The sequence below is a fragment of the Equus caballus genome, chromosome 29 (assembly GCF_041296265.1).
Source record: "Equus caballus isolate H_3958 breed thoroughbred chromosome 29, TB-T2T, whole genome shotgun sequence".
Taxonomy (NCBI): domain Eukaryota; kingdom Metazoa; phylum Chordata; class Mammalia; order Perissodactyla; family Equidae; genus Equus; species Equus caballus.
The window spans coordinates 13,577,925-13,604,143 of record NC_091712.1 but is presented as its reverse complement, the minus strand read 5'-3'; positions in this window follow the sequence as shown (position 1 = coordinate 13,604,143).

Sequence of the window (26,219 nt, the reverse complement as noted above, 5' to 3'; positions counted from 1 at the left end):
TATTTTGAGTAAAATCATAGCAGCAGTCTTTTTTGACATATAAATATAACTTTATTCCCCAGTTTTATGGTATCCATCCTCATTATGTGAAGAGCTGATGACTTTCTTGACTATTCACTATTTCTTAGGCATTATGTTACACCTTATTCTATTTAATCTTCACAGAAACACTGCAGGCTAAATATCATTGTATCTGCTTTTCTGATGAGCAAATTGTAGGTCAAGAAATATACTGAGTTGCCCATGATGCCAGAGCTCATAAATTATGGGAATGGATTCAAGACAAGGCATGCCTGAATTCAGTACCTGTGTCATTTTGGCCCATGAGAAAAGTACTCTTAGGAACCTCTCTTTTTCCTTTAGGGCTTAATTTCTGAGACTAGCAGGACCAAATCTTTTGCTTAGGCATCAGAACTACTAAGTAAGGGTCCCTTTATATCCAACAAACTAAATATTTTGTCTTTTGTATATATAATAAAGAAGACAAATTTATTTAAATCTGTTTTCTAGGAACGGCTTATAATGACCACATAAAGGTTTACAAATGACCTTAGATATGACATGTAGCTGGCTATCTAATGGCAAGATTCATTAGCGATACAGAAGTCTGGGTGAATTATGTTTCATTAACTGAAATTTATGCTATATTTCCAACCTTACTTTTTAGCTTTTGCTTTTTATTGCTGTTAATATCTGTCTTATCATTATCATCATCTCTCAGGAAAATCAAGCATTTATTGAGTTTCTAATATTCTATAGACCTCCTTAGCTTCTGACATGAATATCTGAATAATCTAAACATTTTGGATCCACTCAATCCTGGAATCAAATCCCTAAATATTTTTCTTAGGGTAGGTATAATCTTTGGAGGTGACCTAAGATGTTTCTGGCCTCTTAGAAATCCTCCCAGCCTTCATAATAGCTTGTTTTCTCTTGAGTACCTTGCTATTATTGGGGTGCATTAGCTAACCCCCTTCATATCTTCCTACACCTGTTCTCCCTGAATACCCACTTGTCTCCTATGAGCTGAGCCACAACTGAGTGGCTTCTGAATATTAAACTATAGTTGTATCAGCGATTTGCATTTCTACATTTGTTTTGATGAAGACAGCATTACAGTTACTTGTCTTCATTTATTTGTCTCCAAATACCAACAATTACAAATCTTATTAGGTTAGTCTGAGTTGACAAATTTAGGTAGTTTGCATAGCATCTGAAAATATTCTGTTATTGAAGATTGGATATATGGAGTCATCTAAACCTGAAGACTTTATAGCATTTTGTGCAGATATTTTGATGTTACCACACTTATTTATTATTATTTCATGGAAGACACAATATTCTAGCTTACTATTTCTGAAATGGCTTATTTAGGTTGTTTTAAGAATAGAATGGCCAGGCCTGGTGGTCTAGTGGTTAAGAGTCAGTGCGGCCCAGTTTCGTTTTCCAGTCAGGGAACTATCCTACCTATCTGTCGGTTGTCATACTATGGTGGCTACATGTTGCTGTGTTGCTGAAAGCTATGCCACTGAGATTTCCAAGACCAGCAGGGTCACTCATGGTGGTGGAGCTTCTAGACTAAGATAGACCAGGAAGAAGGACCTGGCCATCCACTTCCGAAAACATTGGCCATGAAAACCCTGTGAATAGCAATGGAGCATTGTCTGATAAAGCCCTGGAAGGTGAGAGGATGGCAGAGAAATACTAGGCAGGGTTCTGTGCTGCTGTCCACAGGGTGCTAGGAGTCAGAATCCACTTGACGGCGCTAACAACAAACAACGAAGAGTAGAATGGGTGATGAATCATACAGTTGCTGTTGTCTTAACTGCAGCTGTGTCAAAAATATATTGCTGGTTCCCCAAAGAACCCTGCAAAATTTCCACTTTTACCTCTTCAAAGATATCTACGTCTTTCTGAAGTGTAGAGTAAAGATCTCAAGAGAGAAGTGTTGAGCAGAACGTCTATGGTAATAAAACAAATAAAGATTTAATCCAGGGAGCTGGGATTACTCAGTTGAGGTAGCTGATGTATGCTAAACAAGCTTGAATAAATGACCTGTGGCACACCCATGAGAATGTCCCCCGCTACCGCTGGGCTTTGAATTTTAGGCAGAGTAGAAAGTCTTCAACCACCTGTTCCCATGGAATGGCTAGGAAGGGTCCCTGGTGTGCAGAGCACCATCCAGCCTGGTTGGTTTCTTCTTCATTATCAAGGGGCCCCCTGGGCAGTCTGCAGAGCTTGTTTCTGTAGGTGCTATTCAGTACTCAGGAGTGTAAGAACACCCTCTTGTTTTTCTCTCTGTATTGTTGTAGCCTCATTTTAATTAATTTCTTGATCCACTTTCTACTTCCTTCTAATCCAAAATTTATAACTTATATGTATTTGTCCACAGACTTTAGCTCTGGGAAGTAAATTTAATACAGCTTGGATTGAAAACCATGTTATTTTCATTGAAAAGTTCATAAATCTGAGCACCCATTTAATTCAGTTCATAGGCTAAAAGTAAGTTTTATGTTGTCTAGGAACACACAGAAAACACATAAGACATACAACAGAAGTACACTTGTTGAAAGAAACCTGTCAATTAGCTTTATCAACCTTTAGTTTTTGGAAAACTGCTCACTGGTGCGCCTGGCACCTCGCTGTAACTCCAGCATGGACACTGGCATCACAGTGATTGGCATTGTTATTTTCATAAACAGCAGCTCTAGAAGTATTAGATGGTACATATAAACACAGGCCTACATTATTTTCTTACCTATTTAAGAGAGTTAATATTTGGTTAAAATAAGACTGTGGGGGCCTGGAATTGGCCACCCAAGATATGTCTCTTTGGCATGATGATTATTTAGGGATGGTTACTTAACAGACAGAAAAGCAACTGAAAAGTAGAATTTACTTACCCTTTGTAAGAGACATTTACATTGTAAAGGAAATCTCCATCTGTAAAGATGTCTCCCTCTCTGTACCAGGAAGAAGGGGGGATGACTTTATCTCTAGAAACTCTTAATCAAAGGGAAAGGCAAGGACTTAAATCTGCATTTGTTTATTGTGCTTGTCTGGTAACCTCCTGTAACTGACTCCCCCCACCCCCAACATTCTCCTTTATCTTTAACTAGATATGATATTTAAGGTGGTGGCTTCAGCCATTTTGGCGAGTTGCTCAGCTTGCCTGAGCCTCTCCCATGTATACATTGACAAATAGAAATGGCAAGCAATAGGATATATTGGAGTACATGAGGAAGCCATTTGGTATAAACCTAATTCGGCCTGACTTTGTTTTTTTTTTCCAAAAGGGCCTGACTGTGGCCATTGAGCATGCATTGTATATCTGCTTTAAAACATTTACTATGGCAAGAACAAATGGCCTTAAGATAAAGGTGCAACTTCCCTCCCCACATTGGCATTTCCTTAAGGTTAAACATCTTTCCTTAGGCTAGGAACTGATTGCTGCACTCACCTTTGACCACCCAGCTCACCTGTGACCACCCAGCTGAAGACAACAGACCTGCCACCCTGCTGTGTTCACCGAGACAGCAGACCTACCTGCTGTTTCCATCAATCGCTGTGCCGACAGAGCAGTCTCGCGCCTATTGTAAAACGGACATTTCAATCCTATGTGAAACATCCTGTTTGGGGGTATATAACCACTCTGTGCACCCCACTTCTTTGGTGCCCTTTCTTCCTTTGGGAAGAAAGGCCCCAGGCCATGGTCCTCACATTTTAGCTCAGAATAAACTCTCCCATGTATACATGTTATAAAGCTTTGTTTAATTTTCTCCTGCTATTCTGTCTCATGTGAATTTAATTTGTTCTCCGGCCAGACCAACCCAGAGAGGGTAGAGGAAATGTCTTCCTCCCCTAAAATCTAAATAATAGTATTTAAAATTTTCTCCTTTCTCCCTCTCTCCATTCAATGTTGTCCGTACCCTCTGTGTGGCTATTCAGAGGCATTTACTTCTCTGACCAGCACTGTTCCTAGAAATATGTTTTGTCTTCATGAACTGTTCAGGAAATGGGAAAAAAATAAAAGTCGTGAAAAATAATTTTCTTTCCTTATGAGGGAGGCGCAGGAAAAAAGTAGCAAAAAAACCCTAATTCGTTATCATGGCCCCATTTTGTTGTTTTCAAATGATTGCAGCTTGTTGCCCCAAAGGCCTTCCCAAGGTCAAGACCACTGAGCTCTCCCAGGCAACCAACCTTCAGAAAAGGGGTGTTCAAGGCAGGGTTTGCTGTTGGAGCAGAAACTGGTCATAGTTACAGGAAGAAAAGTGGAAAGTGAGTCATAGTCTTTAATTCACTGGCTGGAGAGGTAAAAAGGAAGAAAAGAAAATTAATTAGCAGAAGCTCTAGCAGGAGATTGAGCCGGGTCCTGGAGTGGTTTGCCTTAGCTCTAGATCCTCTCTCCCTGCCTCCTACAGCTCTGCTGTGCTGCCCAGTGAATGGATGCTCCTGACCTCCTGCCAGATTTCCCTTTTATTCCCAATAGACTAAGGAGCACCTTGCTGTATTTGCAGTTCCCAAGCCTGTTGGGTTTTCTTGGGCTGCTGTGACTTTGACCTACCTGGGCAAAGAGACAAGGAGTGCTGAGCTGCAGATCTCAGTGTTCACAGCTGGTCCTTGCAGAGGTCCTGCAGAGAGGACTGCCCCAGATCTGAGGGCATATGGTGGTTAACCAGCACCAGGAGAAAATCACAAAAGATACGTGGTCATAATTCCTACCCACTTTGAAATTACCATAATTTGTGCTCATTTTAAAATTATTTTTAATGCCCTGAGAGAACTGATTATATAGGTCAACAAAATCTAGTGATTTTATTTCAAGAATTCTGTGATATGATTTGAGATTAATAGATACTTTCTGAGGTATCCATGGGAAAATGGCATTCTATCCTCATAGGAGAAAAGAAGAAAAAAAATCCATGATTCTAAGATCAATCAACCATTTTTAGACCAATGTGTTCATAGTTATTGGGCCCATTATGTACCTGCAATAGTTTATTTTGGGAAATGCCTGTTTTAGGCATGCATCTAGCTAGAAGAGCACTGAAGCCCTGCGGTCGATGATTCTAAAGAGAGGGTTTCACTGTAATTATATTTTTCTCAATAGCCATTTTTGAATTTTTCCAGTTATCTGGAAGAATTTTACTTACAAGTAAGATTTATCTTAGACATAAGGCAGAAATGTGTCCAATAAATTTGTTAAAAACTCTCTGAGTCTTTCGTTCATTAAAAAGTCATTAAATTCTTAACCATTTATGGAGGACATGAAAAGCGGGTCCCCCAGATCTGAAGCTGAGAAGAGACAAAGGAGCAAGTTCGCTAAGCCAGATACTGTCACCACCTCACTCCTCTCTGTTGTCTCCATGCACAAAGTTTAATAAAATGCATTTGCTTCAATTAACTCGTTTAGTTTGGTTTGTCCTAGAACTTGGGTTGGATACTAACAAGGGGTATATTTTAACCAGGGAGGGAGCGGGCAGATGAAAAGGGAGAAGTGCTGGTTGCCGTGCACTTGGCTACATGTGATTTTGTATTGCCAATCGATACTCAGTGGATTCATGGGCCACATTGATGAAAACACTTAAGTCAAATGTAGCATCCAGGGTTGGCTCAGCTCTCACAGGTATGTAGAAGACTAGAAAGCATCCCTGAGTTTTCCAGAACTTTGGTTGGATCTGAATATCTATCTGAAAATAGAGAAATATAATCCATGGTGACTACATAGGCATTAGAGGAACATTGCAGAATTGTTATATTACTTGGTAAAATCTGCAGGTTTTTTGTAGACGTGGTCTTGTTGAGAGTTTATTATTATGTTGAAAAAATAATTTGATTCATAAATCTGTTCTTATTTCCTAGAAGAGCAGTGAAAAATAAACATGATCTTTCTACAGTATAAATCTAGGATTGGCAACCTGCATCCTGTACACTTACTATGGCCCACCACCTGTTTTTGCAAATAAAATTTTATTGAAACACATCCCCACTCATTTATTAACACACCATCTATGGTAGCTTTTGTGCTGCAATGGCAGAGTAGGTGTGACAGAGACCGTATGGCCTACAAAGTCTAAAATATTTACCTTCTGGCTCTTTACAGAAAAATTTGCTGACTCCTGCGTGTTGGTGACTTGAAGGAAATAGATTAGGCTTATTTCCTTCTCATAAAATATAAGGTTCAGTGTTATTTATGAATTGAATCCAAATGTCTTTAAAATCTCAAACAATAGAAGTGAGGATGATGGCTTTTGAAAGTAGAAAATCTAAGACTATGGAAATTTTTCCAGAATTTGGTGTTTTATGGACTTTCTTTCATCTATGTATTTTTCCACTTATTTTCAGAACAGGAGTTCTTTCTGGTAGTTTAAAGCCTTCGATGATGGGAATGATTTCAATAGCATTTTATTTTTACTTTCATTTGGTTGCCAAATAAACACAAATCAAGAACTAGACTTAGTTGATCAGAAGTAAATTCTTCAGCTTTTCACCATGGAATTCCCTGCTGGTGTGAAATACCTTTAGAGATTCTGTGGATATAGATAACCTTTTTTTCTTTTTTTTGTTGAGGAAAATTGTCCCTGAGCTAACATCTTTGCCAATCTTCCTCTATTTTGTGTGTGGGCCAACGCCACAGCATGGCCTGATGAGTGGAGTGTATATGTGCACCTGGAATCGGAACCTGTGAACCCAGGGCTGCCTAAGTGGAGCCCGCGAACTTAACCACTACACCACCAAGCCAGCCCCTAGAGATACCCTTTTGAATGGCACACTTGGTCATATGTTACCACTAGATTTAAGAAGATACCGCTAAATCCAGTCCAGAAAGTAGTTGGTGAGCTCTTATGAAATCCTAGTCAAAGCCTGCCCTGCCCCACAGGTTTCCAGTCAACAGGATGTGGCATCTGGCCGTCTGCTCTCTTCCTATTACCTCGTGTGACATAATGAAGTCATAGCAGCGCTGTCAAAGCAGAAGCTGGGTTCCAACGACCTCTTGGGGAAGCCTGATCTTATTACTTCATCTCTGCACCTCATTGTCCTTGTCTATATCATAATAATAGTGCCATCTCATAGGGTGAAAGTAAAGAACTTAGAACAGTGTCTGGGATAGTTGGGTGTGAAACATTACCGTTATTATCCTCCAGATGGAAAGTCAGAAGCAAATAAGGGTCTTTGAAAAGTAAGAAAATCACTTAATTTTTTGAAAAACCAATTGTCCACATTTCTAGGGATTATGATGAATTCATCAGAATATTCTTAGAGAAACAACTCGAATACAGCACCTCTTCTTCTGAGGGCAGCACATTTGTCTTGCTCTCGCTCTAGCTCGCTCTCACCTTCCAGTGTCTAGAAGATGAACAGGCAGGTGGCTGTCTCATCCTGTGTCTAGAAGATGAACAAGGCCATGTGGTCGTCTGACCCTGCATCTAGAAGGTGGACAAGGACATGTGGTTGCCTGGCCCTGCATCTAGAAGATGAACACGGTCATGTGGTCGTCTGGCCCTGCATCTAGAAGGTAAACAAGGCCATGTGGTCGTCTGGCCCTGCATCTAGAAGGTGAACAAGGCCATGTGGTCATCTGGCCCTGCATCTAGAAGGTGAGCAAGGACATGTGGTTGCCTGGACCTGCATCTAGAAGGTGAACATGGTCATGTGGTAGTCTGGCCCTGCATCTAGAAGGTAAACAAAGCCATGTGGTCGTCTGGTCCTGCATCCAGAAGATGAACAAGGCCGTGTGGTTGTCTGGCCCTGCATCTAGAAGATGAACAAGGACATGTGGTCATCTGGCCCTGCGTCTAGAAGATGAACACGGTCATGTGGTAGTCTGGCCCTGCGTCTAGAAGGTGAACAAGGCCATGTGGTCGTCTGGTCCTGCATCCAGAAGATGAACAAGGCCATGTGGTTGTCTGGCCCTGCATCCAGAAGATGAACAAGGCCATGTGGTTGTCTGGTCCTGCATCTAGAAGATGAACAAGGCCATGTGGTCATCTGGCCCTGTCTCTAGAAGATGAACAAGGCCATGTGGTCGTCTGGCCTTGCATCCACTGTTGTAGCTGACGCAGTGCCTGGCGCGTTTTCCCCACGTTCACAGGGGCCTGACTCTCTGATAGAAGCAGGAAGTCTTGCAAATCAGAACGTGGCCTCAGAGCTTGACTGAGGCCATCCTGTTGTCAGACGTCATGTTCTTTCCTATATCATTCCCCTCTCTGAAAGTGTGCAGGTAACACATGCAAACACGACTTGGATAACGTAAGTAAAATAGAATAGCAGCTCAGCCAACCAGATTCCAAGAGCAGCTACTGCCGTATACACAGTGAGCCAGTGAGCCAGCTTTTTATTTTCCCCAATGTTTTGTCTCACCTGGTGTAACACATAACATTTTTGTTGTGAAAATGGAGAGGTAAGTGTTAAAAGGGCCAGAGTGTGGCCCCTGGAGAGAATGAGAAGCACCAAGCATCAGAAGTCGTCCCGTCGGGGTCTGTGCTGAGCCGCACTCTACACGCCACTCAAAGGCTGGCCTCTCAATCTCTCAATGGGCTTTATGTCCCCAAAGAATAGCCTTGATCTGCTAATGTAAATTCTGGAGGAAGCATCAAAACCTTAAGGCTGCAGTATAATTTTAAATTGACCCGGAATTTAAATATACAATGATGAAGCTCCTAGCTGGGAAAATGAACAGTAGAATGAAAGGCTAGTTTTGAGGATCAATTTTGAAGGAAACACGAAAAATTGTTTTTAAAGACATACTTGCTGCAGCTTTTGTCTTTCCTTTTACATTACAGTGAATTACTTTTCTCACAGTGGGATTTTAAATTAATTTGTAATTATACACACTTGCAGGGGATGAGAGAGAAGTGACCTAATTATAGACCAAACGGATGCCCTCTGGCTATCCCGCAATCCGAGCTGGGGTGGTGGCCGGGCTTTGTCCTGCTGTAGTGGATTCAGTGTTAGCCTGGCAGCGAGTCTTGAAAGCAGTTCACATGGTCCACAGGGTAACGTCCAAAGTGCGCAAATTATTTGGATGAAAAAATAAACAGGTAAAACCAAAACTAAGCTTGAAAAGTGATTGTAAAACTGAAACTTCTCCGGCCCCGAACAGATATACGCACAAACTCCCTGATCAAGGGAGGAAAAAAACAAGCAAAGGGTTTTACTGCTGTCTCTGTATCTAACTAGATTCTAATTAGTTACAATTAAGCTGCCAGGGATAACAGCTACAGTGACATTGAAGAAGAAACTGCCCAGTTCTGACATAATTCCCACCATTTCTTTAGATTTCTCTTTCTTGCTGAGATTTAGTTAGAAATGGCAGAGGAAGCAGAAGGTCTTAACAGGTATCTAACAGGGTCACTGAAGCAGCAAATTCCCTTTCAGTAATTCCCCAGCCTTCTCCCTCTTGCTGTACACTCTGCGGCACGGGCAATAATTGCTTTTACATTGTGCACTCAATTCTGTTCCCTTCTTCCAACCAAGGGGGCATTTTCCTGCCTGTTCTCTCTGTACCAGCCCCAAACAGGACACTTAACCTGTGATTTGAAAAGAGCCATGTTCTTTGTCTAGTTAAAAATATTCTGGCTGATGCGAAGTTCCTAGAACTCACATGAAACAATTAGAAAATGATAGAAATGACATGTCACTGAGTGGGAGGAGAAAGAGAGGTAGAAATGTACTTTTTATGCATTGGGAGAAAATCGACAGAGCAGAATACTGTCTTGGTGTGTGCAATGGCTACACGGAGCATATCAATGAGGTGAGGAGATTGTGGCCTAAGATTTGTGATATGTGTACTGACATGGACGTGATGGTGCGTCACTGCTGACTGAAGAAGGCAACTCTTGCATTTCAAGTAATTAATTATTTGGGGACTTTTTCTATGTTTTCTGATATGTACAATGGGATTATCTAAAGCTGTGGAATAGTCAATATTTAAGGGATGAGTATTTTTATAGAATCAATGATACATTCGTGTGGTTTTGTTAAACAAAACTATGTAACATTTTTTTAATGAAATTATACATATTTTAGTGAGAGCTCTCGGTTAAAAAATAATTTGTCTGGATCTTCCAGCTAAAATTCATGCAGTACTCTTTCTTTTGGGATAATAGAAAATATTTTCAAATATTTACTTAAGTCTCATCATTTGAAATCATGAGATTCTGTTCTCAGATTCCTATATAAGGGATATATTCTAAAGAGAAGGATCATTCAAGCAAAGCAGAGACATAGTTACTTACTTCAAAGAATGGGAGAAATATTGAGGTTCAAATGATGGCTTTAACTATAACAAAATGGAGTGATCTGAAAATATGAAAGAATAATACGAGATGAAAAACCTTCACGGAACTAAGCAACTCCATAGAAGCAATGAAGAACAAGTTGGACATCTCAGAAAACCAGATAGGTAAATCTGATGGCTATTCATCTACACAATATTCACAATTATTTATTGTGTGCCAGGTGTGTGGTGGGAAAGGCAGAGCGTGGAGGTTAGAGTCTGTAAGGTGAGATGACCTCAGACTCTTCCAACACTCACACGAAAAAAGATAGTGATGGAGACCATAAGACAAGAAACACAGATTCTGGTTCCATTTCCATGTTGCTAAATAAAAGTGCAAATAGATTTAAAGATGAAGTAGCCAGTGGAATAAAAATCGAAAATGGAACTTCCGAATCAGAGAGCGCTGGAGTCAGATCGCCCCGTTCTGCTTCCTGACTCCACTGCTTACGAACCACTCTCCTTGGGTGGCTGTGAATTGTTTGTGCATCAGTTTTCTCCTCTTTAAAATGAGTATAATAATGGTACCACCTTACCTGTTGTGAGTATTAAATGTCTTAGTATTTATAAAACATTTGGAACTGTACTTATCTTATCGGAAACCATTTAATAAATCTTGGCTGTTACTGTTTATAGTTAGGAGAAGGACAAATTGATTGGGCAAGAATAATGATGCTTGGCACGTGGGTGCTTAATAAATACTTTGAATGATCTAGCGAATGAATGTGGAAACATACAAGAAAGTAAACAAGATATTTGAATAAAGAAAAAGAGGAAGATGATAAAACAAGCAATTATTAACATAAACATAAGTAGAATATATTACTCTATTAAAAGACAAGGACTTTTATATTAATAGAAAAAGGTTCAGATGTCTTCTGTTTTCGAGACACGGCTGTTGAAACAAAATGAAAGAGTAGTGTTAAAAATATAGGACAGACCATGCTATATCATGCAAATGAAAACCAACAGAATGAGATAAGCAATACCAAAATCAGACAAACAAGAATTGGAACTAAATACATATTAAATGGAAGAAAATAATGTTATCTTAAGATAGCAGACATGATTTGCCGTGAAAAGGAGCAGAAGTGTACTCTTAGGAACCTAAAATATTATACCATATTTAAAGGAAAAACTCATACAAATATAGGAAGAAACTACAAGATCTCATGGTAAGAAGATATAAACACACTTGTCTTGTACTTTACCAATCAAGTGGACAAAAATGATTATTAAGCAGTGATTCTCATAGTTTTAAAAATCAATGCTTCTTTTCGAGAAATATAAAAATTTCACACCCTGTTACTAAAATTTCAAAATAAATTGGATTATTATTAAAACAAAATTAATGGTAGATATAATTTTTCAAATTATAGACACTGCACAATTCAATGTACTAAGTAGTGATTCTTTGGCCACAATTTGAAAAATCAGTTGTGTAGTATCTGAATAATATGGTCAAATTAATTTAATAAATATGCAGATAACCTACTTCGCTAACAAAACAGGTTATTTGAAAATATTTATGAGACATTTACAAAAATTAATGATAAGGAAAACTGAATACGTTCCCCAATGTATAGTTTGAAACATACAAAACTGTAGTTTTCACAAATCATAAGCAACTTCACATAGACCAACCCAACCAGAAGTAGACATCCTGTGTCCTGTTACCCATGGAAACAGAGATGCAAATTTCCACTCGGAAAATATTTTTTAAATACCCTGTAAATGTTTATTGATTCAATGAGAAAACAAAAACTCACATTTCAAGCCATTGGGAAATTCCCAGAAGCGGGAGCTTCAGAGGCGTTTGTCTCTAGTGAGGGCTGACTGTGTGATTCCAGATCTGCTCCAGTCTGTTTCTGCCAGCACCTCTCTGCCCTTCTTCTCTTGTATTAAAGCTCTTGATTGCAATCTGTTTGAGTAAAAAGTTCCAGTACTGAGAGTCAACTCCAGAACCTAGAGAGAACAATTTATTAATTTAGAAAGGAATAAAACAATAAATATAGGAAAAATTAATTAAAAAGGAGACTAAGGTAGGGCTGATAACTAAGATTCAGAGTTAGAAAAAAACCAAAAAAGCCAAATCAAAATTTATGTTCCAACATCAGGAATCAGATTATATAGAGATCACTAATAAAAAGCAAATATTAATTTAAATATTGGACAGATATATTAGCATGTGTGTGTGTTGTGAAATATGTGTCACTAAAAGTAACGCAATAGAGGTAAAAAGAAAACCCCCAAACAAAACAAACTAGAACAAAATAAAGCACTCCAGAGTACAATGAAAACTATAAAGAATGAGAAAAGTCATGAAAGAACTACCCCCAAAACTTTGGTTTTAACAATGAGTTCTGTCCAGTCTTCAAGGAACAGATAAATTCTATGTTATTAAGATAGTATTGAAAGCTTTTCAATTTCCTGAGGATGGATACTTCTAAACATCAATATGATAACACAGAAAAGAAAACCATAAATTATCCTCCCATATGAATATAGATGAAACATTTTTAAAAAGTCTTTAGCATGTTGAACCAGATATTGTGTTTGAAGAATAATACGTAATGCAATTCAGCATAGTGATTGATGTGGCAGGACACAGGCAAGGCTGACACAAGCAGGTAGACATAAGATATTGGAGGTGCTCTGTTCCTAGACCTCGTGGAGATTTCTTGAGAGTTCTTTTTGAGTTATGTTTTATAACTTACACATATACTACTTACGTGCTTTGTATGTATCAACTATTACCTTAATTAAAAATAATGGAAGACAAAAGAAAAGAAAATTATACATAATAGAGTTCACCTAGTCCAAGAATGCAATCTCATTTAACACAGCAAACAGAATAATGAGATTCCTCATGTTAATGAGACAAAAGAGGAAAATGCATGGCCACTGTGACAAATTAAAAAACAAACAAACATTGGATACAATTCAGCATCCATTCTTATAAAAATTTTAAAAAAGACCAAATCCGTGGTAAACCAGGAAGAGTTATGTGCTAAGATGTTTTATCTGAACCAAGAGCAGATATCCTGCTGAAGGGATGGATGTGCTCACAGACTTGCTATCATAGAGAAAAATCTTGCATGTGACTCATCAAATTATAGGTATTATGGTATTAAAAGATAAGATAGTATTATGACCCATAATAAAAAATACCGAAAAAATCCATAGGCTACTAGATGCAAATTGGTGAATATATGAACCATGTTCCTGAGGAGTAGATGTTCCTATGCATGGCCAGCTGCAAAACCACAGGAAAGATGTTCATAGATTGGCAACAACCATAAACAACAAAACTGTTAAATAAAAAAAAAGGAGATAAGACAAAAAATTTCAGAATGGCGGAAAACCACTATAAACAGAATTAGAAAGCAAACCACAAATCTAAAAAAAAAAATTCCAGTGTATATGATAGGCCAATGACTAATTCCGATGTGTAAGAATTTCTTTCAACTCAACAAGGAAAAGAGGAACATCTTAATGGAAAATTGAGCAAAAGATATAGTGTGAAATTTAAAAAAACGTATAAATTAAAATGTGCAATAAACTGATAAAAAGATGTTCAGACGCAATAGCAGACAGAGAAATGCAAATAAAATCGAGATGATATTTTCCATCTATCATATTTTCACATGAAAATAATTAATAGTGGTATAATCAGGATGCTGGAAAGTAGCCAACCTTCTTTTTTTGTTAAATTTTTAAAATTTAGGTATAACTGGCATACAACATTATACTACTTTCAGGTGTACAACATAATGATTTGATATTTGTCTATATTGCAAAATGATCACCACAATAAGCCTAGTTAACAGTCATCACCACACATTCTTACAGAATTTTTTTCTTGTCTGGAGAACTTTTAAGATCTTCTCTCTTAGGAACTTTCAAATGTGCAACACAGTATTATTAACTACAGTGACCACACTGTACATTACATCCCCAGGACTTAATTAATTAATTTAATTTAATTTTTTTGAGGAAGATTGGCCCTGAGCTAACATCCATGCCCATCTTTCCGTACTTTATATGTGGGACGCCTGCCACAGCATGGCTTGCCAAGCAGTGTGTAGGTCCGCATCCGGGATCCAAACCGGTGAACCCCAGGCCACTGAAGCAGAAGGTGTGCACTTAACCACTGCGCCACCGGGCTGGCCCCCTTAATTTATTTTATAACTGGCAGTTTGTATCTTTTGATTCCCTTCACTCATTTTGCTCAACTCCCAACCCCTACCCCCTGCCTCTGGTGACCACCGGTCCGTTCTCTGTGTCTACGAGCTTCCTTTGGTTTCAGATTCCACACGTAATGAGACTATATGGTAATTTGTCTTTCTTTGTCTGACTTATTTTCACTTAGCATAATGCCCGCACGTTCCAACCATGTTGTCACAAAAAGGAAGAATTCGTTGTTTTTTATGGCTGAATAATTTTCCATTGTGTGTATACACCACATCTCCTTTACCCATTCATCCATCGATGGACACTAAGTTTGTTTCCACATCTTGGCTGTTATAAATGATACTGCAGTGAACATGGGGCTGCAGACATCTTTTCAAGTGAGTGTTTTCGTTTTCTTCAGATAAGTACTCAGAAGTGGAATTGCTGGATCATATTGGTAGTTCTGGTAGTTCTGTTTTTAGTTTTTGAGGAGCTGCCATACTGTTTTCCATAGTGGCTGCACTGGTTTGCATTCCTATTAATAGTGCACAAGGGTTCTCTTTCCTCCACATCTTTGCCAGTACTTGTTATTTCTTGTCTTTTTATAATAGCCATTTCAACAGGTGTGCGGTGATATCTCAAACTTCTTTTGTAAACTGATGAAAGCTTTCTAAAGGGCAATTTAAAAATAAGGATAATACTCATTCCCTTTAATCTGGCAATTCCATTTGTAGGGATTTCTCCTAAGGAATGGTCTCCCCAAAGCCTAAATGCATGAATGTACACAGTAGGATATTTATTATAAAGTTTAGATAGATAGATGGATAGATAGATGGATTTATATATATATATATATATTAAGGAATCATAAATAATCTAAGTGCTCAATAGTAGCAGTTTGGTAAATAAATTGTCTTAAAGGTAAACAGTGACCTAATATATAATCCTAACAGTTGGAGATGATGAAAATATGTCAATGGATAGAGGTGAACAAATAGATTATAAAACAGAGTGTCTAAAGGATCTCATTTTTATAGGAAAATAGAAATCTCGCTCTCTCTGTGTGTAGCCATGAGGAGCTTGATGGCATCCTTAGGCCATTTTGTCACTGTACAAATATCCTAGAGTGTACTTACACAAACCCAGATCGTACAGCCTACTACTCACCTACACACACCATATAGATGGTACTAATCTTATGGGACCTCTAGTGTATATTTGGCCCATTATCAATTGAAATGTCATTCCATGGCACGTGACTGTACACATGCATAGGTATGTTATGGTCTGCACTGTGCCCCCTCAAGATTCATGTGTGGAAGCTCCAACCCCCAGAACCTCAGAATGACTGTATTTGGGGACAGAGCCTTTAAAGAGGTGATGAGTTATAATGAGATCATTTGGCTAAAATCTGACTGACCATCCTTATAAGAGGAAATTTGGACACACAAAGCAACACCTGGGATGCACACACACAGAGAAAAGACCATGTGAGGACACAGTGAGAAGGGAGCCGCTTGTAAGCCAAGAAGAGAGGCCTCAGAACACACCAAACCAGCCCAGACCTTGATCTTGGACTTCTAATCTCTAGAATTTAGCAAAAATAAGTTTCTGTTGTGGTATTTTGTCATAGTAGCCCTTGCAAACTAATGCTATATGCGTGTATGTGTGCGTATTTGAAGGGGTGGGATAATATATCCCACAATGTCATTAGCGGTTATTCCTAGACAGTAATTTTATTTTTTAGTGTTGTTTAAAGATGTTTATAATTAGCATGTGTTTTCATAAGAACAAAAATAAAACCATTTTAACTTGCATAAAAAGAAAACAAACTCAGTACTCAATTGATTCTTGTTTCTCTTTTATAATATCTGGTATAGTGCCTTATGCATACAAAAATAAATATTTATTGATTAAAGCAATTAAAGACCAGATCATAAGAACTGACAGATTTCTGTTAAATGACTCTCGAACAGACCACAGATCTTCCTGGAGACCCAGTATCTCCAGATTCTATCATGTGCATCCAGGCTGATATTTTCCCGGTGTTCTCTCCCTTTCCTCTCCAGGAGGCAGAAATATAGGACTAATATTTGGTTCTGAAGTATGTTTACTTCTATTTTTCTTTTGAGCAGTTTCAGTTCTTTACTAGTTATAGATTCTATTTTTAAACTTGGTTGTCCTCACTTTAATTTTTTTCTGACATTTGATTTGTCTTTTTTTTCCTGACATTGCATTTTGGTAGACTATGTGTGGTCTTGGTCAAATGGTTCCCCGACCTTCAGGTTTCTTCTCCATCATCCCTCTGTTTCAGCTCTGAAGCTACCATGGCATATTGACAAGTGAGGATGGATAAAGCCCCAGCGTCTAACACAGATAAAGCTATCAAAAACAGCCTGCAGGGGCGAGCCCCAGGTCCAAATAGGTCTTGTTAGATCTGTATAGACACTTTAGCACTCCTCTCTCTGAACACACATTTAATCATTGTACAGATGCAAGCCGCTTTCCCTTTGCCCCTAAACTCTGGATCCTGAGACCACAAATCTGTACCTCCTGCAGGCATATATCTTTTATTAATGGAAACATCAAAATTCTGATGCAGCTTTGGCAACTCAGTTTGCAGAGAATTATTAAGCTGTTTCGAGTGCTCCGGAGAAGTAAGATGCATATCTGGAGTTAAAAACATCATACAGATAAAGAAATTCTAATCAATTGTATTTTGAAGGGAGAAACAGCCTTTGCATTTTAAGTTATTAGTGAAAGTATTTAATAGAAACGAGTTATGTCTATGTGTAATAGAGACATTATCAATGAATAGCTCCTGGGTTTTCAGTATCTTCTATCTAAAAAAATTCTTTGTCTTTGGACTTAGACTCTTAAGTGTCGCCAGATGAATTTATTTTCCCCTTTTTGGGCTTGAACATTTAAGCTCCCTCAAAAATACATTAGATAAGGTAATGCAATCAAGGCTGTTCAAGGAAAGGGAATTCTTAGGTTTCTCTGTCAGTTCGAAACAGAAACAGTACAACTGATGCCATGTATCTAATAATATCCATTATTGAAATTCATGGATTCTGGGCTGCTTGATGCAGTTGGGACTGAAATGGAAAGATCTCCTCTTGGGGAGTGTTGTTTCTCAGGAGTCTGAGCTCGGCACTTCACAGGAAGAGGGAAGCTCTGCATGTAACATGTGCGACTGCAGGCATCATGTTCTGAAAAGTCATATTTCCCCAAATATGACCTGAATTTGTCTAATTTCCCACAGCCTGTCCGGGTCGTTTTGCTGGAGTCACTGTCTCTGCAGCTTCATGGTCCAGCATTGATGGGGTTTCGGTTCAATGGCTTCACTGATGTGGATCCTGCTGTACTAGACTTGCCTCTCATTTTGGCATAATTAGTGAAAAATAGGTATTTCCAATTTTCTGTTATGTCAGAAAGAAGACTGATGGAGATTAAAATCCTAACAGCTTTTATTAACAATGTGGGAGATATGAAATGGAATGTTTTAGTTTGGAATAAAGACAGGTTTTCTAAATGGGAGCCATATTAATGAAAAAAGTTCCCTTAGAAATATCCTGGGAAATATATGGTTAGGAAATTTACACTGGATCCTCTAATCAATCTAAATACTGAGGCTTTGAGCCCTGATGGCCTAGGTTAAAGGTTGGCATGCTCTGCTTTGGTGGCCTGGTTTGTTTCCCGGGCGTGGAACCACACCACTCGTCTGTCAGTAGCCATGCTGTGGCTGTGGCTCACATACAAGAACTAGAAGGACTTACAACTAGAACACACAATTATGTACCGGGGCTTTGGAGAGAGAAAAGAGAGAGAGAGAGAGAGGAAGAATGGCAACAGATATTAGATCAGAATGGATCTTTCTCAGAAAAAAAAAAATCTAAATAAACAAATATTGAGGCTTACAGGCAAAACTCTTGTAGTAGGTGACACTAAATGCTTACTGTATGGCTAAGATTAACTACCTGACATCACATAGTTAATTAGTGATGGAACCAGGTTTGCACTTGCTTAGTCTGATCCAGAGCTCTGTTAACTAAGTTGTGTGATTCTCTTTTAATACCAAGCGAGGTGAGATAGAAAGCTACTCAAGGCAGTGAGTCATGAACATACCTCCTGGCCTACTAGAATCTCTTTTAGACCTCAGAGGCCTTTGCCACCACATAGCTTATGTCTTATAAAATCATATTTGGGTCAAATGTACAAATAGATGTGGCATTATCACAAGCTAGTGTTGATGGTGCAGAAATTAGCCAAGGGGAACAATTTTTAAAAATTTTTAAGAGGTAACTATAATTCCTTTCTTTCTTCCATCCTTCCTTGCTTCCTTTTTTTTTTTTTTTAACATTTAACATTTATTCATTTACTATGTGAAATTGAATTGTTCATTTCACCAGTGTCTCTTTCTTTCTTTTTTAGGAAGATTAGTCCTGAGCTAACATCTGCCGCCAATCCTCCTCTTTTTGCTGAGGAAGACTGGCCTTGAGCTAAGATCTGTGCCTGTCTTCCTGTACTTTATATGTAGGATGGCTGCCACAGCATGGCTTGATAAGTGTTGCGAAAGTCCACACCTGGATCTGAACTGGTGAACCCTGGGCCACTGAAGCAGAATGTGAGAACTTAACCGCTGTACCACCGGCTGGCCCCTCTAATTTTCTTTTAAAAAAATCATTAGACTTTATTTTTTTAAAGGCAGTATTAGGTTTACAGAAAAAAGTGAGTAAAAAGTACAGAATTTCTACATAGTCCCTCCCGTCCATCCCCAACTTCCCCTATACTTAACATCTTGCATTAGTTATGGTACATTTGTTACAATCCATGAGCCAATACTGATACATTATTACTAACTAAAGTCCACGATTTCCCTTCCCCTTGAGCGTGGACTGGATGTGGCGATTCACTTCTAAGGAGTAAGGTGTGGTAGAAGTAATGGTGTGTGACTTCCGAGGCTGGCTTGTAAAAGGCACTGTAGCTTTCTCCATGCTCCTTCTCTTGGATCACTAGCTATGGGGGAAGCCAGTGGCCATGTCACAAGGACACCATATCAAGCAGCCGTCTGGAGACATTCACAAGGCAAGGAATTGAGGCCTCTTGCCAGTAGCCATGTGAGTGAGCCATCTTGGAAGTAGATCCTCTGGTACTAGTTGAACCTTCTAATGACTGCAGCTGTGGCCAACATTTCAATAGCAACCTCATGGGAAAATCCCAGCCAGACCGCTTAGCTAAGCTGCTCCCAAATTCCTGACTCATACAAACTATATAAGATGATAAATGTCCATTGTTATGTAAGCTTTTGGTTTCAGGCTAATTTATTTTACTGTAATAGATAACCAATATGCAAGGAGAGATAATTTTTCAGAAGAATTTCTTCTAACTCTTGAAATATCATAGAAAAGGGGGAAGATTGGAAGAAAACAAAGAAATAAGGTCTGCAGTTTGTCGAAGCACAGAAAGAGATGGAGCAATGGAAAGAGGAACGCTGGCTTCAAATTTAAATCATGTCAAAAGATCTTAAGGATTAGTAACATTGATATTCTAGGCAAAATATTGTTATTTTAGGTTATAATATTTAAAATTTTAAGAATAGTTTTCCTTGCAAACTTTATTGGTGTTTAGATTATCTAAGGAATCCATCCATCCATCTAATTTCCCAAGTCACAAACCTGGGAGTCAGGTCCACTCTGTCATTTAACTTGCTCTTTTTTGCTAATTGGACACCAAGTGCTGTTGATGTCACAACTTAATTATTTTTAAATGTCTCCTCTCTGCTCTTTACCTCTGCCATCTGCTTTAGACCCAGCACTCATTACTTACACTTAGAATTCTGCAGTAGCCTTCTGACCACCTCAGTGTGTTCTTCATGGTGATATCAGAGTAGTCTTTCCAGAATACAAATCTAATCTCATCACTCTCTCAGAGTGAGGTTCAAACTCACTAACTCATTGTAGAGATGCTTCATGATGTAGCTTCAGACTGCTTCTTGAGTTTCATGTCCCAGTCTTCTCACAGGCTCTCTTGTGCCGCCAGATCTAAAAACCTGACAGTTCTCTTAATGCAGTTAAGGGATTGGTTCACACCTCTCCACAGGTGCAAATCCTGGCTCTGCTGCTTACTTGCCTGTGCCCGTGGGCTCATTCCTTACCTACTCTACCTCTCAGTAGGCTTGTCTATAAGACAACGGCAATCATGGGATATGATCAATAGAGCTGTTTTGATGATTAATGATATAATACATTACACTATTTGGATGTGTGTCTGATGCACAGTAAATGCTTAATAAATGCCTATTATCAGCATAAGGTGTTCCCTTAGCCTCCTTTCTTTGTATGGCTAACTTCTACTTTCTTTCAAGACTTAAGATATCAGCACCTTGGGAAGCCTTCATTCAATGCTAGGTTGGTCTTGTTTCTATAGACCCATTGCCATGATATTGACCTAACTTTTGTTTTTATTATTTCTTTATTGTCAAGCTCAAGCTCTCTCAATGTAGTTCTTATTATATTCACTCCCTAGCATCTGCCCATAGTATATTTAAGGAAAATGTTTATTAAATAAACGAATGCACTCAGGATGACCAAATGAAACGAAGCTGTCTATACTTGTACCTTAATTTAATTGTACTTTTGTGTTCTTAAAGTAGATGAAAATCAGTAAAGACTTACTGGAAGTACACAAAACTTGGTTTGAAAACATGGCTAACATAGGTTATAAGTTCTCGTAGTAACTATTATTAATCTACCCTGTGTGGGGTATTTGGTTTAACAATCCATCAAACAAACAAACTGGATACCAGGAATCCAAACTTGAAGGAAATAAACTAATAGTCAAACAAGTATAAAGTTTTTCCTGTTATATATACACCTTAATATTAGACAATGTGATATGGTAATTTATCTATAATATAAACGACATTATCAATATTTTATAATGTGTATCATAACTATTAGATAAAAACTAAAAGTTTGATTTTATATGGAATGGTTTCATTTGTTATACTTTCTGAAATAAAGTATTTAAAATTGACAAAATTAAATAATCTTGTATCAACAGTCTATTACGTTTAAGTCTCTGTTATGTATGTTTATACGTAATTCAAAACTACTTACTCCATAAATGCTTGTACCTGTACTATCCAAATATATTGAAGTGGCTGTGGTGGTGTGCCATCTTGACCCCCTTCAGAACCAAAACACTCATTCCCTTCACTGGAAGACCCCTCTAGGAATTGCTGTTGGCAGAAGAAAGCTACCTTTCCCAAGGTCATGCCCCGACCCAGGGGTTGACCTGCATTCAGTGATTGTTTCAGTCAGGGGTCTAACATCTCAGCTCTCTCCAATTCAAGTCAATTCTGAAGGACCATGGCAGCTTCAGAGCAACCAGCAGGGTCTATTGAGGCCCTTGTTGTTCCTGCACTGCAGTCCCACCCAATCTCATGTGGCATTCTTCCTTTCCCCTACAGGTGTTAATCCCCAAAACTCTTCCTAATAAACTTCCTCCATGCTGCTCCCTGTCTGGGTGTCGTCTTCCTGGGCAGTCTTTCCTACAGCATGTATTAAATCCTCAAATCGTTATTACGATTGCGTTTCTATAACAACAACATATTTGACTTTTTATAACACACATGCACTTATTTGAGCACACATTCCATCACTCATGAAGTCACTCACTCACTAATTCATCTAATGCATAAATTCCCTAATTCATCTCTTCTTTTGTGATACTACCTTCTGTGACGTTTCTAAAAGTATGTACAAAACCATGTAATACTACTTGGCTAAAATAAGAATTGCTCTATTTTGTTCATTCCAAAATGAACTCTTCTTTTTTTCCACATTGTATTTTCTCTGCAGTGAGGGTGCTTCTCATAGTTGATGACATTTCACCATCCCTCTTGGCCAGACAAATTCGTGTGGTGGTTGTCATTGCCTGTAAAAGTACACACTTGATTGCTATTCTTGGTAATAAACTGGACAATTGAACTCCCCACCCCCAGTAATTTAGTTGATGTATCATTTAGAGACTATGGGAAGCAACATGAATTCTAACTGTAGACTACATACCTTTTTTGTCATTTTTTGATAAGATCAAGAAACCATCAGTATCAAAACTTACAGTATGATTTCTAACTTCTAGTGTAATATATGATTTAGGCAGAGGATATTGATGAATACTAAAACTGTTATACAGGAGATTGTTGGGGAAATGTAATATTGAAAAATCTTAGAGTATGTCTCAATAGATAGTTATCAATTTTTAAGGGGAGTATTACCTTTATAATGGGGATTAACCAAGTAATTAAGCTTAACAATACCAATAGTGGAACAAACGGACAGTATTTGCCTCCTGAGGTGATGCACTCAGACATGTATGGCATCACCTATGTGGCATTTTACCAAAAATATTTAACCTGAATACAGTCATGAGGAAACTTTCAGGCAAATCCATAATGTGAGACATTCTGCAAGAAGATAGGCCTGGACTTTCCAACACTGTCAATGTCACACATACACCCCCCTCCCCCCAGAATATGTGGAACTATCCCAGATTAGAAGGGACTCGCAGATATAATAATCCACTTGACTGGACCTTGGATCAGTGGAATAGAAAGCCACAGAAGCCTGTTTGGGGACAATCAAGGAAGGTTAAACATAGATTGTATTGAATGCAACGTAAATTTTCTTAAATAAGATAATGGTATTGTGGTTATGTTGGATAATGTTCTTATCATAGGAGATGCACAGTAAAATATTTAGGAGTGACATGTCATGATGTCTATAATTTATTTTCAAGTGGTCCCTCAAAGTTCAAATGGAGCGGGAAAGATAAAGAAACTGAGCTATGTATGCAGTATATCAGGGTTTATAGGTGTTCATTGTACAATTCTTTTAATTTTTCTATAGGCTTGATAATTTTCAACATAAAAAGCTGGAGAAAAATACTACTGTCTTTGTAGAAGATACACACAGATACATACATGCAAACTTGCAGAATGGGTGTCAGCAGCTTGCAAAAATATCCTGGAGACAATAGCGGAGCACTCCCAAGAAATATTGCATCATCAATGCTCTTCCTGGTATGGAGGCTGATATTGTGTGTAAAATCATAGACATCAATAACTCAATCAGACCAAGAGGTAAAGAATTTTCAAGAACATTTTAACAAATCTATTTTGTTTATATTTTCATTTTTGTGTATGCTTGAGTGTTACATGATAAACATGATGTCTAAGTAATCCTTAAAGAGCTTTTAATAAAATAAAATATAAGGAAGCTAAAAGGAAAATAAAATATAAAGGGATGAGAGAGCATTTTGAATAGTTTAATTGGCAGAGTTCTCTCTTAGTGATACATAAACTAAGAGTGTGCCTTACAGTTAGTTGATAGCATCTTAGATTGGATAAACTCTGATCAAAGAACTCCAATGTACAATTCTTCTCAAATGATATTGGTCTATGAAATACTGGCCTCATGGATGCCATAATGACAGAATATTTTACAGAATGAATTGGTGATGTTAATCTACATAACTACATAGACAGCATCAGTTGCCAAGCTGTGAGTAAATTATGTGGCAGGGGTTATCCATACGCAACGGAAATTGTGATTTTTTATTTTGAATGAGGAAAAAGAATTAGCAAAAGGAAAACATAACAAAACCAAAAAGAGAGAAAATCATCATAATAATAGAACCCATCATTTCTTATATTTAACATTTTAGTGTGAACATTTTAAGACATGCACATTTGTAGACAGAACAGAACAATTAAATCCCACGTACATCATCCAGCTCTGACAATTACTAATATTTATCCAAAGTCCACCGCCTCTTTTGAAATGACTCAAGAAAGTGGCCTACTTATAAACAGGGGTAGGGTCCAAAGACTTCTCAAAGTTCCTTCTGGATCAATGATTTTTAAATTTGTTGCCTTAGTGGATATTGAATGACTATGTATTTGCAAGATATGCATAAATATATATGTCTACATACATATATGCTTATATGGCTATAGAGATGAAGACATATAAATATAACCACATACATACCTATGCATATATGTATGGTTGTATTTATAGTCTGTGGGTCCTATTTTGTTGTGAGAAGCTGAAGAATGGAGATAAATTGGTCTAGGGAATTAAGATATCTAAGCTGGATTTAGAATTATGACCATTCTAAGCTTTCTTCCTTGAATTTCCTGAAATCAAAGGCAATGAAGATAATTCAGAGAAAATCTTACAGTAACTAAGAAAATGGATAAAATAAAGATATATGAAAACGGAAGCTTCTGTCGAGAGAGTTAGAAAATCTGAAATAAGCAGTCATTACCCCTTGCTTGAACATTCAAAACTCTTCTGAGTGAAGGCCTCGTACAGTCGAGGACATTTTGCTCTGAACGGATTGACCTGGTTCCACCTGTCGCCCCCTCCCTCCTAATACTTAATGTACTCTCCTCTGACTCCAATTACAAAGAGTCTATAAATTCATTTCTGGTTATCTGGATTTTTATTCTTGGCCCGTTTATATATATATATATTTACCTTTGCCTTTGTACTATGCTCTATTTCGTTAATATGCATTCTTCCATCTCAAAGGAATTATTGATTTGGATGTAGTTAGACCTTTCCAATATGAGTCAGTTTGAAAATGCTATTTTTATACAGATTAAAGAATTTGGAATTCAACAAGTCAATAGCATATGGAGGATGTCAGGCTGATTTGCTCCCTGAGTAGTCTTTTCAGATACCCTGGGGTGTGGGATAAACTGCGTATAGATTATTCAGGTCTGACTGCACAGCATCTATTTTAATTCCACTTTACATTAATAGCTGTGCAGAACGGCTAAGAGCAGCAAATCAACTGAACTACAAGGGATATATTGAATCATTGATTTTGAACGCAGCAGTGCTAGTGCTTTGCAAGACATAAAATATTGATTAAAACAAACTTAAGCGATTTTCTCTACTTTCTTCATTTAAAGTTCTTTAACATTTTGATTTCACTAGTTGGATGAAGATGTGCAAAAATTGTGAGATATGCTTGAGACTATTTTGAGACTCTTTCAGTGCTCATCAGTAAGAACCTATGAGACTTTTATTAATGTTTCAAGAATGACTTTTTCTAAATGTTCAGTTTTTTATTGATGAGTTGTGCAGAAATAATGTCCCTATTGATACTTATTTGACGCTCAGTCTTGGCAGAGAGTGGGGTCTATTAAGGTTACATCAAAAAATAATTCTTAAAAAACTGTCACATAGAATCATAAATCACAATTTCCTTGACAGTTTCACAATGTAGTGAAAGAGATTGATTGTTAATCTTTACATATTAATGGAGATGTGCATCTATAGAATGCACAGTTTTAAAATTAAATTGAAATCTTCAAAATAAGCACACTACCAAAGTAATTCCAAGTGTTTTAGAGACATTGAACAGAGGTTAAGGCCCCCAAATCATTTCAGAAACGATAGTTTCCTCTTGGTCCGATTAGGCACCCTGAACGTGGTTGTGTTGTTGTGGTTCTCAGGACCCTAACTGCGCATAAACTCTCACTCCAAATCATAACACATGTGCTATTTCTAAGTCTTTCCATGCTAAACAAAAGACGAATTATTAAAATGTGGTGAGATTTCATGCAGAATTGGCAGTCAGCTTAGAGGGCAATAATTTAACACTTGCTCCGTGAAATTAAAACTTACCTCCACTCAGTGTAATTCCACTGACCAGCAGCAGGCAGTTGTATTTTTACTTTATTTTA